Raw genomic sequence first — 11,729 nt, 5'->3', positions numbered from 1 at the left:
TTCCTCTTCTGGGGCAGCGCACCCCTTTCCTGACCAAAGGGCCCGACGGAGCTCTCAGCTTTCCCTCTGCCAGCTTTGGTCATAAAGAGGGGTGAGGTCATTTTCTTTTGCTGTCCCCGACCCACTCTGCAGATGGAGAAACTGAGAGTCGGGCAGCCAGGGGCCCTACCCAGGGCCTTAGGGACCGCAGAACAAAGCCAGAATAACAACCTACAATTTCCTGCCCCCACCCCCACCTTGTGGCTCATCTCTGTCCCTCCTTATCCAATGTCCACCTTACACGTGCAGCTGACCAGAGAGGAGTGGCTGCATGTGAATTGTGGTGCTGAAAGGATGATGAACATAGTCCCATGAAAGGACCAAGGGACCGGTCTTGGGGGCGTGCTCCTTAGAGGCAAGCTTGGCCAGACTCCCTCTTACAAAGTCTGGATGTGCTGTCAGGAGAGACCAGTCCCTGGAGAAGGACATCTTGCATGGTAGAGTGGGGGGGTCCTCAGGGCCATGGGTGAGCCCCGTGGCTGCAGCATGGGGACCCTGAGGACCGTGGCCCAGAGCTGCGAAGTGTTCCGTTCCGTGGTACACAGGTGGCTGTGAACCCCTCGGGGACACCCGACACCAGCTGCAGCTGCGTGACTCTGGGCAAGGCAGAGAATCCCTCTGAGGCCCCATTTTATTTTAGGTGACCGTGACATGCCCACCGAGACGTGCTCCGGGGACCTGCACAAAGCGAACACCCAGTGTGACCAGGTCAAGAGGGTCAGAGTGTTCCCAGCAGCCTCCAAAGGGCAGTCCATCTCCTGCCTCCGCCCAGTTCCTCCCATCCCCACTTCCACCTCCAGAGATAAGATCTTGAATGGAATCTCTTATCAACGGAATCTCTTATCAATGGAATCCTGTGTTTATTTATGTGTCTGGCTTTGTATTGAGTGTGTGAGCTTCATCCCTGTCTGGGCTGGTAGCTGAACTTGGCTCCTTCTTAATGCTGGACAGTAAACAGGGTATAAACACACCCTGATCTATTTATCCAGCTGGGCTGTTTCGGGGCTGGAGCTGTTGACCATCACAGGCGGGTGGACATTAGTTTTTTTCTTTTGGTGGACATTCTTGCACATGTCTTTTTTTTTTTTTCCTTTGGTGCAAAAGGAAGCTTTATTGTTTCCATTTGGTCCCCAGCTGGGGGGAGGGGCTCCAGGGCGCTGGCGCTGCGGACAGTTCAGGCAGAGGGGCACAGGCCGGCCGTGGGGAAGCAGAGGGCCCCTGGCAGGTGGCTTGGCACCGCAGGTTCCTAGTCTTCTTTGAGAGTGAGCCTCTGGAAGAGATACTCGCCCAGGCCGGCCTGGGGGCTGGCCACCCTGCGGAGGTGGGTCAGGTGGTCGCCCATCTTCTTGAGGAGTTTCACCTCCTCGTCCAGGAAGTGGTTCTCCAGAAAGTCACAGAGATGGGGGTCGGCGTGAGTGGACCCCGCGGCATGCAGGTCCAGAAGGGCCTGGTTGAGTTTTTTCTCCAGGGCTAGGGCAGCTTCCATGGCGTCCAGGGTTCGACCCCACTCATCTTGAGACGGCTTCTGCACATCCTGGAAGACGGCGGGCCGCCGCGATGGTTCTGCAGCTTCCAGAGACGCTCGGCCCTGCCGCTGCTCCTTCGCCAGCTCGCGGAAGAAGTGCCCCACGCCTTCCAAGGCCACATCGTCGTGGTCGAAAAAGAAGCCCAGAGAGAGGTAGGTGTAAGAGGCCTGCAGGTGCAGGTTGACCAGACTGTGGACGCCGGCCTCCGCGTCGGCGGAATAATCCTGCCGGATCTGAGAGCTCATGATGTGTTGGTTTGCAGGTCACCACACGCCAAATAAAGTGTTTGCTGGTCCCAAGAGGAGGGGCTGGCCGAGAAGATGGTCCCCAAGTTACTTCGGAAAGAAACCTGTTGCGTGGCGGACGGTTGGAGGCAGGGAGTCCCCGGATCTGTTCCGTTCAAACACTGTTGAAACAAGACACAGATCCACGGGACCGCGGGGCGAGCTTAGCCGCACGTGTCTTTTGGGGGCATTGATGTCTGTTTTTCAGCTGGCCACGTGCCTGCCCCGATGTGGAATTCCTGGTTCATTGCATCTGTCCAGCTGTAGATTTCCAAAGGAGCAGGTGGGGTGGGGGAGTAATAGTCCTTGTGCTAGGCTGGGTGGACTAGAGAAACAAATCAGGAAACATACACGTATGTTTCAGGAATACAACAAATGTGCTGTATGTGCCAACAGAGGTTTTCAATTTGAGTCATATATATATATATATATATATATATATATATATATATATATATATATATATATATATATATATATATATATATGAAAGAATTTTATATCAAAGAGCAATTGTATATTGAGAAAACATCCCAACCCAGTCCAGATCAAGCCCGTAAGTCAGTCCAGTATCAGCCCATAGGTCCGATACTCATCCAGAGATCCCTCTTCAGACTCACGCAGCACATGCAACCATGCCAAGTGTGCACAATGAAGCCAGTGCAGGAAGGTCACAGGCTGCGGGTGGAGAGTCTTGTGGGTCCAGTGGCGGTGGCAGCATCTCGGAGCTGGCGCGGGTCTCCACGTGGCTCCTCCACTGGACAGGTGAAGCAGCGAGTGTGGTGCACCTCCTGGGAGAGAGGGAAGGAGTTCCCAGAATCCTCCTGAGAAGGCCACGCCCACAGGGAGGCATCAGCAGACCATGGCCTGACTGACAGGCTAGACTCCGCCCCTTCACTTATTTATCAAGTTGACCTGGGATTATGTAGCCACCACCGTCCTGTCAGGGTTATTCATCGGAGCTCACCGTAGTTGAAAGCTGAATCTCCCTGGTGACGATGATGTCAGGTTCCTCGTGTGTTTATAGACCACGTGGAAAGCCTCAGAACTGCCGCGCTCTCTTGCCCATTCTCTACTGTGTTGTCTGTGCCTTTGCCATTGTCTGGAGGAGCGCCTGATACCCTGCACACACACCTGCACGTATCCCGCCCCACTCTCCCCTGCAGTGGGAGAGGCGGGAGAACAAAGGAAGAGGAGGCAGCACAATGCTGTCCCCCCTTTGTGGTTAATGGGGTCCCAGTCTTTCTCAGAAGCCCTGGACGTTTTCTTCTAGCTTTTGTTGTTGTTTGTTTTTGTGGATGATACCGAGTACGGACACCAACTCTTTTCTTCCCATAGGAATATCCCATGACCCTGTGCGGCAGGGGTTCTGCACCTTCCTGACCCTGTCACACAGCTCCCCATGTGGTGGTGACCCGCCAACCATAACATGACTTTCGGTGCTACTTCATCCCTGTCCTGAATTGGGCGACCCCTGTGAAAGGGTCGTTTGATCCCCAAAGGGGTCGCCACCCCAGGTTGAGAATGGGTGTTGTAAGGTTTCTGGAGTGGTGATACCGCGGTTCTTGCTGTGCCGTCCTGAGAGAATTCACGCGGCAAAAGCACTTTTATAAATCCAAGCCACTCTTAGGAGGAAAAGGGAAGTTTCAGGCACTTACAGGAAATCCCAGTGGCCAAGAGCAGGAAATCCCACAAGAGCGCCGAGAGGGATCTCGGGCCCCAGGTCCAGGGCAGCGTGTGCACCCCAGCTCCAACCTGCAAAAGTGCACCCCAACAGGAATAAAAGAGCTGGAAACACAGGAAATCCAGGCCAGATATCGGAGGAACCAATCACAACGATCTACATATAACCCCCTCACAGGGGGACAGACAACAAAAAAGCAAGTGAAGGGAGACATCAGACAGTGTAAGATGTGACAAAATAATAATAATTTATAAATTATCAAGGGTTTGTGAGGGAGGGGGAAAGTGAGGAGCTGATGCCAAGGGCTCAAGCTGAAAGCAAATGTTTTGAGAAGGATGATGGCAACAAGTGTGCAAATGTCCTTGACACAATGGATGGATGGATGGGTGGGTTGTGATAGAGCTGTTTGAGTGAGTCCCCAATAAAATGATTAGGAAAAAATAAAGACAAATTGGGCATTCTCCAATTCAGGCTCCTGAGCAGGTGGGCCGTGGCCTCCATGCTTGGGTGTGCAGTCCGAGAGTTGCCCGTGTACCGTGACTATATAACCTGAGACTTCCGTCCTGCATAAAAACCCGCTTGGATCACAAAGGAGGCTTCGGCATGAATTCTTTCTCTTGCGAAGCCGAAAAACAAGGTTTTTCCCACCCAAGAAACCTACCAGAACCCCTTCCTGGCTGGCCCACAGCAACCACCACCATGTTCATGCAGGCTGGTGGCCAGGCCTGTCTCTCCAGAGGTGTCTCTGTGTGGATTTGAACCACCAAACTTTTGGTTACCAGTGAGCACAGACCATCTGAGCCACTGAGGGACCGTAGTCCAGCCGAGCGGAGTCTGTTTCTGTGGCACACTGGTGAAGAAGCAGGTCTCCTCTGGCATCCTCACCCCTCAGGACCACCCTCGCCCCCGCCCCACAGCTTTGGGAAACTGCTGTTACTGGGGAACAGGGCCGCCTTCAACCTGAGCCATGTGTTCCCCGAGGGCTGCCTTCTCAGAGAGCCACAAGCAGGGTGCACTGCCCCGGCCCAGGAGGTCAGGATTCCAGGGAAGATCCAGAGGTTCGGAACCAGGAGCAGCACCTTTAGAGAAAGGTGAGGCTTTCTCCTCCCGGAGAGTTCCTCTCGGAAACCCACAGGGGCAGTTCTGCCCTGGCCCATGAGTCGGCTCCCAGATGTCCTTGGCTTGTGGCAGTGTAGCGCCAATTCCTGCCTCTACGAGGCCCCCCCCCCTCAAAAAGATGCTCATTTTTTATCAATGATGTTCCTTTTATCATTTTATGGGGGGTTCTTATAACATCCCATACATCCACTGTGTCAAGCATATTTGTAACATAGGTTGCCATCATCATTTCCAAAACATTTTCTACTTGAGCCCTTGGTCTAAGCTCTCCCTCCCCCACCCTCCCTCCCTCATGAACCTTTGATAAATTCTAGATTATTATTTTTCATATCTTACATTGTCCTCTGTCATCCTTCACCCACTTTTTTGTTGTTTGTTCCCCTGGGAGGGGGTTATATGTTGATCCTTTGGTCAATTCCCCCTTTCTCCCGTACCTTCCTCTTGTCCTCCTGGTATCTCTGTTCTCATTGTTGGCCCTGAGGGGTTTATCTATCCTGGATTCCCTGTGTTGCAGGCTCTTATCTGTAGCAGTGTGCATGTTCTGGTCTAATCCGATTTGTAAGGTAAAATTGAGGTCATGATAGTGGGGGGAAGGAAGCATTAAAGAACTAGAGGAAAGTTGTGTGTTTCATCGGTGCTATACTGCACCCTGACTGGATCATCTCTTCCTTGTGACCCTTCTGTGAGAGGATGTCCAATTGTCTGCAGATGGGCTTTGGGTCTCCACCCCATGCCCTCCCCACTCACACTGGGTATGATTTTGTTCTAGGTCGTAGATGCCTGAGACCTGATCCCTTCAACACCTTGCGATCACACCTTGTGTCTTACACTGTCCGTTGTCTCCCTTCACCCACATTTCTGTTATTCATCCCCCTGGAGGATGAGTTATATACCCAACCTTGTGATGGGTTTGCCCTTTCTCCCCCTTTCCCACCCCCACCACCCCCAGCCTCATAATATCACTACTCCCACTGCTGTTCCTGAAGGTTTTATCTGTCCTGAATTCCGTGTGTTGAGAACGCCTATCTGTACCAATGTGTGTACTCCAGGATAGGCAGATTTGTAAGGTTGAACTGGGTCATGGTAGTGTGTGTGTGTGTGTGTAGCATTCAGGAACTAGAGGAATGATGTGTGCTTTGTTAGTGCTACACTGTACCCTGGTTGAATCGTCCCTTTCATGTAACATCCCTTCTGTGAGGGGATATCCAATTGCCTACAGACGGGCTTTGGATCTACTCCCCTCTTTCACGTCAATATAATTGTGTCTTTTGGATCTTTTGATGCCTGGTGCCTGATCCTGTCGACACCTCATGATCACACAGGATGGTGTCCTTATTCCATGTGGGCTTATTTGCTTCCCTGCTAGATGGCCGCTTGTTTGACTTCAAGCTTTTAAGACCCCAGACACTATATCTTTTGATAGCCAGGCACCATCCACGCTCCTCACCACATTTGCTTATGCACCCATTTTGTCTTCAGCGATCGTGTCAGGAAGGTGAGTATCAAAGAGTGCCAGTGTTCTTGTGTTAAGGGAGGCCTTGTGTAGAGGCCCAATGTCCATCTGCTATCTTAATACTTATTATATAAATATACATACATTGGCTTCTATCCCACACATTTGATTTTTGGTGAGAAGGGGGTAGTGCATTTGCAGTTCATTCCACCAGGTCAGACTGTTAATCAAGCTTTCTATTCAGAGGGTCTGAAAAGATTGTATAACAGTGTGAGACAAAAGGCCTGATTTGTGGCAGATGGGGGACTGGTTTTGCCACCACGACAATGCACCTGCTCAAGCAGCCATCTCAGTGCTCCAGTGTTTGGCAAAAAACATGTCTCTTTTGCCCCATGTACCTTACTCACCTCCCCTCACTCCATGCGACTTCTTTTTGTTTCTGAGAAGGAAGAGGGACATGAAAGGGCAGTGATTTGACTGTGTAGAAGAGGTGAAGAAAAAAACGAGGGAGGTGCTGTCAGCCATCCAGACAGGTGAGTTGGAAAAATGTTTCCAAGAATGGAGTCACAGATTTGACAAATGTATTAAGTGCAATGGAGAGTACTTTGAAGATGATAAGCTTGTTTTATTGTTTTAAATGTATATAACATAAGCTTTGGGAAAAATTGTTTTTTTTCTTTTGGGGGGTATCCCCTCACATCTGCACGGGCCCACCTGCACCCGTCTCCCTGTCTCTTCTCCTTGTAAAAGGACGCCACTCCCACTGGGCTTGGGCCCAGCCTGCCCTACTAAGGCCTTATAGGAACCCAACTCATAATATCTTTCAAGACTCTATTTCCAACTAGATCTTTCTATTAGGATTTCCATAGGCCTTTGGGGGACACAGTGTAACCCACACTACTTCCCCTGACGAAACTCAGGGGACACCCACAGGTCTGACGCAGGGAGGAAATGGAATGTTCTGGGAAAGCAGGAGGATATCAGAGAGAGGGGAGAAGGAGCCGGATGATGTGCTCAGGGGGCCTGGCACCACCGGGGTGGGGGTGGCTGCCTCCCAGAGAGGGCCGGATAGGGTCCTCGCTGCTCCAGCACATGGTGGGTGTTGTTTCCTTTGAAAAGAAGCCTGGCCCCCAGGAAGCCTCAAGGCCCCACGTGAGAGGGCTTGTGAGACCCATGCAAAGTGAGCAAGAGAGATCGGGGGCTGGGCTGCTAACTGCAAGGTGGGCAGTGGGTGTCTGTCCACCCAGAGGCACCTTGGGAGAAATGCCTGGCTGCCTACTTTCTAATAGTCTACCACAGGGCCACCCACCCCACCCCTGCCGGGCTGCTGTGAAGAGTCAGTGTGTCGGGCGAGGGACTGTCCTCAAGCCCCCGCTGCACTGACCTCCCCTCCAGACGCCAGCCAGCATGTGAGGAAGACCTCAGTTGACCAGAAGCCACGGTGACCTTTGGACTGCTGCCGCCCAAAGTCTGTCCTTGGACTGAAGGACTGTAGTCCTGGGGGTGCGTAGTTGTTACGCACCTCTCTCCTAACCACAAGGTCAGCAGTTTGAAACTCCAGCCGCTCTTCAGGAGGAAGATGAGGCATTCAGAGTGACGGTCTCAGAGACCCATAGGGACAGTTCTGCTCCACCCCGGGGGGGTCTCTGAGTGGATCTATTTGGTGGCTGTGAGTGTGGATCTCCAGGGAAACGTGGGTTGGATGCAGGTGCTGCCCCCAAGGAGACAGAGTTATTGACCCCGGGGGACTGGGAACCAAGGGTCCTGCTGTCCTGTAGTCAGAGACAGCTCGGGGCAGCGGAGACTGCAGCCTGGGCGGCCTCCGTGCTGTGCTGCATGGCCTTCACACGTGGAGTCAGCCTCCCCTGGGCTTCCCCGGGAACACCTGTGCAGGCCCGCAGCTTTCCCGGAGATGCGGCCCGCCGAAGAGTCATTGCCGGGTACAGAATGCACCTGCTTCTTGAGAGTCTCCAAGATGTTGGCGTTTGCCCCAGTGGCTGACATTGAAGTGTCTTTGACGAAGACTGCAGACCACGCCAGACGGTTCCGGGCTCGTGTTGGGTGGGGACTGAGGATGCCTAAAAGCAGCTGGGGGTGTCAGCCCACCTCAGGGGGAAGGGGCTGGCATGTGAACTCTAAGAAAGACTGGACACGGCAGCATCCTGGGCTTCCCGGTGGGTGAAAGACATTAAAGCACTCGGGAAGGAGGTGCGTCCCTTTGGGGGGACATGGGAGCTCTCTGTGGGGACCCCTCCCCGCATCGCAGTGTGCTGCTCTCCTCCGACAGTGAAGCCGTGTTGTCAGCGGGGCGCTGTGCGCGAGTTCTGTGCAGTGTTCCCGGGGATTAGGGAATCCACGAGACCAGAGGGAGCCAAGCCAGGTGCGGGCGGCAGGTGGGGGGTTGTCTAAAGGCTTTAGACTAAAGCTTGCCGCTGGCCTGTGGGTGTCTGAGCAGAGAGGGGCAGGACTATTCACAGACCCCTTAGGGCTCCTCACAGTTGGCCCCTGAGCAGCTTCTATAAGGTGACCCGATGTTCACATTGGTAAAGCGGCACAACAGCGGGACACCATTGATAAAACCCATCTCCTGGCAAAACAGCCACATGGCAGCCGAAAACCGTCTACCCTAGCTTGTCGTGCGTTCTTTCAAAACATTGGGACTTTTTAAAAACACCGCAGGACGCGGGAAAAATTGGGACTGTCCCGCCCAAAGCGGGACATCTGGTCACCTTACTCTAGAAGCAGTGCTCAGTGTCCCTCTAGGGGACGTAGACAATGACAGGCCCCACTCACAGGGTGCACAGCTGGGTGCTTGGGAGGCGGGGGTTGGCAGGAGGAACAGGCTGGCAGACCGGTTGGCAGGAGAGCAAGGTGTGCACCCGGCTCCTCGGGCCGGGAGGGTCCAGCTCTGCATGAGCTGGGGTGGGGGCCCGGAGTGAAGGTACGTGCCCACCAGAGATGGGAAGGCCGCACCTGATGGGACCCTCTGTCAGGGCCTTTCCCTGAAGGCCACCGCCTCCAGAAGCCTTCCCAGGGCCTCATCAGAGAGACTTTCCCACTGCCCCTCCCCACCCAGAGCACTGACCGAGCCAGCTGCCCTACCCCAAGGCTGGCGCCTGCTCTACCCGACTGCCTGACTGGGACACGGTCAACCAGGGGCCTGGTGGACTCCTCCAACTTGCCCGACACCCTGGGAAGGTGCCCCGGCGTGGCCTTGCACAGGGAAGAGACCCGCGAGTCCTCTTGGAGTCCAGGAGCCTCCACGGGAGGAGTTCCCGAGGGAGGGACCACGTGGAGCAGGAGGAGAGGCCAGAGGCTGGGAAAACAGAAAGGGAAGGAGGGTTGAGGCCTGTGGGGGAATGCTGGGATCTCCCGTGGCAGCAAAAATATTCCTCAAACATCCCGGCTCCAAGGAGAACCACCTCAGTCCCAAGACTAGCCTGCCGCACCTCCTCGTGCCAAGGAACTGGGAGCCTCGCTGCGTCACCTCCCAGCTCCATCCTGCCTTGTCTGGCTGCGTCCAGGGAGGCCCAGGTCCAGTCTTGAAGGAGAGGCCGAGGCTGGACCAGATTCCTTTTCCGAATGGCTTTCATCGGGGGAGCTGCAGTCTCAGGTGACAGTCCCCCTCTCAGGATTGGTCAGCAGGCAGATGGGCCAGTTTCCCTTACCATCCATCCATCCACCAGTCCGGGGAGTTTGTGGAGGAGAGAGGTAGAGGGAGGGAGCGGGTGTTCCATCCACCCCACCTGGTCAGGCGAGGCCTGACTGAAATCTAAGTTGAACTGCTAGGAAAACATGACTAGGGGAGGGGCTGATGCTTACCTCTGTCTCCACCGAAGCCACCAAACTCACCGGGAAAACCCAGAGGACCAAGGACCAGTCCCTGAAGGCTACAGGCTTCCTGGCCTTGCTCCCCGCCTCCCGCCAAGCCTTTCCAGGCAGGTGGGCGCCTGGGTTCCTGCCTAGGCCTGCCTGGGTGGAAAGGGAGAGGAGTAGAGAGGAGGGGAAGCAGTGGGGATCCAGCGGGGGGGGGGGGGGGTGTAGCCTAGGGGCGCTGGACAGTGAAATGGGAGGAACAGGGGAGAAATTTCCAAAGGGAGGTGGCTCAGGGGCTGCCCAGGTGGTCTGGGGTTGGGTGAGGAGGAGGGCTGGGAACCCTGAGCCCTAGCCAGAGGTGGAACCCTCCTTAGCTGTCTGGGGTGCCCCAGCCTCTCTGTGACTGTGGGTATGAGTCTAGGGCAGTGGTTCTCAGCCTTCACCGAGACCCTTTCAAACAGCTCCTCATGTTGTCGTGATACCCCAATCCATAACATGATTTTCGTTGCTACTTCATCACTGTCATTTTTGCTACTGTGATGAATCGGGTGACCCCTGTGAAAGTCATTCGACCCCCAAAGGGGTTGAGACCCACAGGGTGAGAACCGCTGGGTCTAGGGGCTTTGGGCAGCCCCGGGTGGTGTAAGGGACCTGCTCACCCAAGCTGACAGGGCCTGGGGAGGCCCCCCCATCCCCCTAGACTGCAAGGGTTTTTGTCCTGTCAGCTTTGCCTGCAGGGAAGGCCTCCCGCCCAGGATGTGAGGCAGGCAGCAGCTTGTCAGCCCAGCCTGGCCCTGGGGCAGCCCTGGTTCTTGGGGAGCCGGGACCAAGAGCACCTGGGAGTGGAGCTGGAAGGCCTTCTCCCTGACCTGGCTGCCCACCCTCTCCCCCTCCCAGAGGGTCCACTGGGCGCCCACCCCACCCACCTGTTTCCTGGCAGGCTGGTAGGCTCCAGGAAGACGATTACAGCTCGCCAGGCTGCTGCCTCCTCCAGCCACCCCTCCCTGGGCCCAGAGCCTGTCGGGCCGGCCCAAGTGAGACAAGAGTAGTGGACACAGCTCTCAGGGCCTGCCCTCTCCCCACCCCACCCCCCACCCCCTCAGGATCACATCGGTAAATATTTGGGGAGTGAAGGACGCCTGCCCTGCCCACACAGCCAGCTCCTTCCTGCAGCCGCTGGAGGCTGGGGCGGAAGGCCATGGTGACAGTCCCTCTGCCCCCACCTCTGCGTCAGGACTGCATCAGCCCCCCACCCCCACCCCACGGTCCACCAGCAACACTGCCATCTCCTGCCTGCAGGTTGCCAGCAAGACCCCCAGCCTGGACACCCCAAGCCCTCTCTCTCGGGTCCTCACCCTGTCTGACAGCTTGGTTTTGCTTTCCCAGAACCCCTTCCTGGGTCTGGGCTGCCCTCTGGAAAGGCCATGAGGGGGCACTGGGGGGAAGGGGGCTCACCCTCCTCTAAGCACCCCCTCCTCGAGAAAGGTCTACCTGTTTGCACGCTGGCTCAAAGGGTCAGTCCCAAGTGCAGCTGACCATTTGGGGAGCCCCTGCCTCCCCCTATAACCACCCCCCAGAAGTCTAGGGCATCTCCCCTCTCCTGGCCCTGCTCCCCTTCCTCAAGGCCTCGGATCAGGGCAACAGAGGTGTCTTTTGAAGGAACTGACTGGGCAGATTTCACAGCAGGCAGCTGGGAATTTGAGGAGGCATGCAGCTCTGGGGGTCAGGGCATGGCGGGTGTGGTCTGGGTGCCCTTCTCCTGGAGGCTCCCAGAAGGCAGAGGGTGGGGGTGGTCTGCTGGAGCCAGG

The 11,729-nt window shown here is 55.4% G+C and overlaps 1 pseudogene; it reads right to left on the bottom strand.

Annotated features, from left to right (window-relative positions):
- Positions 1 to 1,261: 1,261 nt before the first annotated feature.
- On the bottom strand, positions 1,262 to 1,811 carry LOC142458273 (ferritin light chain-like; annotated as a pseudogene).
- Positions 1,812 to 11,729: the final 9,918 nt, after the last annotated feature.

Source organism: Tenrec ecaudatus, chromosome 10 (assembly GCF_050624435.1).
Source record: "Tenrec ecaudatus isolate mTenEca1 chromosome 10, mTenEca1.hap1, whole genome shotgun sequence".
Lineage (NCBI taxonomy): Eukaryota > Metazoa > Chordata > Mammalia > Afrosoricida > Tenrecidae > Tenrec > Tenrec ecaudatus.
This window is presented reverse-complemented; position numbering and strand designations above follow the sequence as displayed.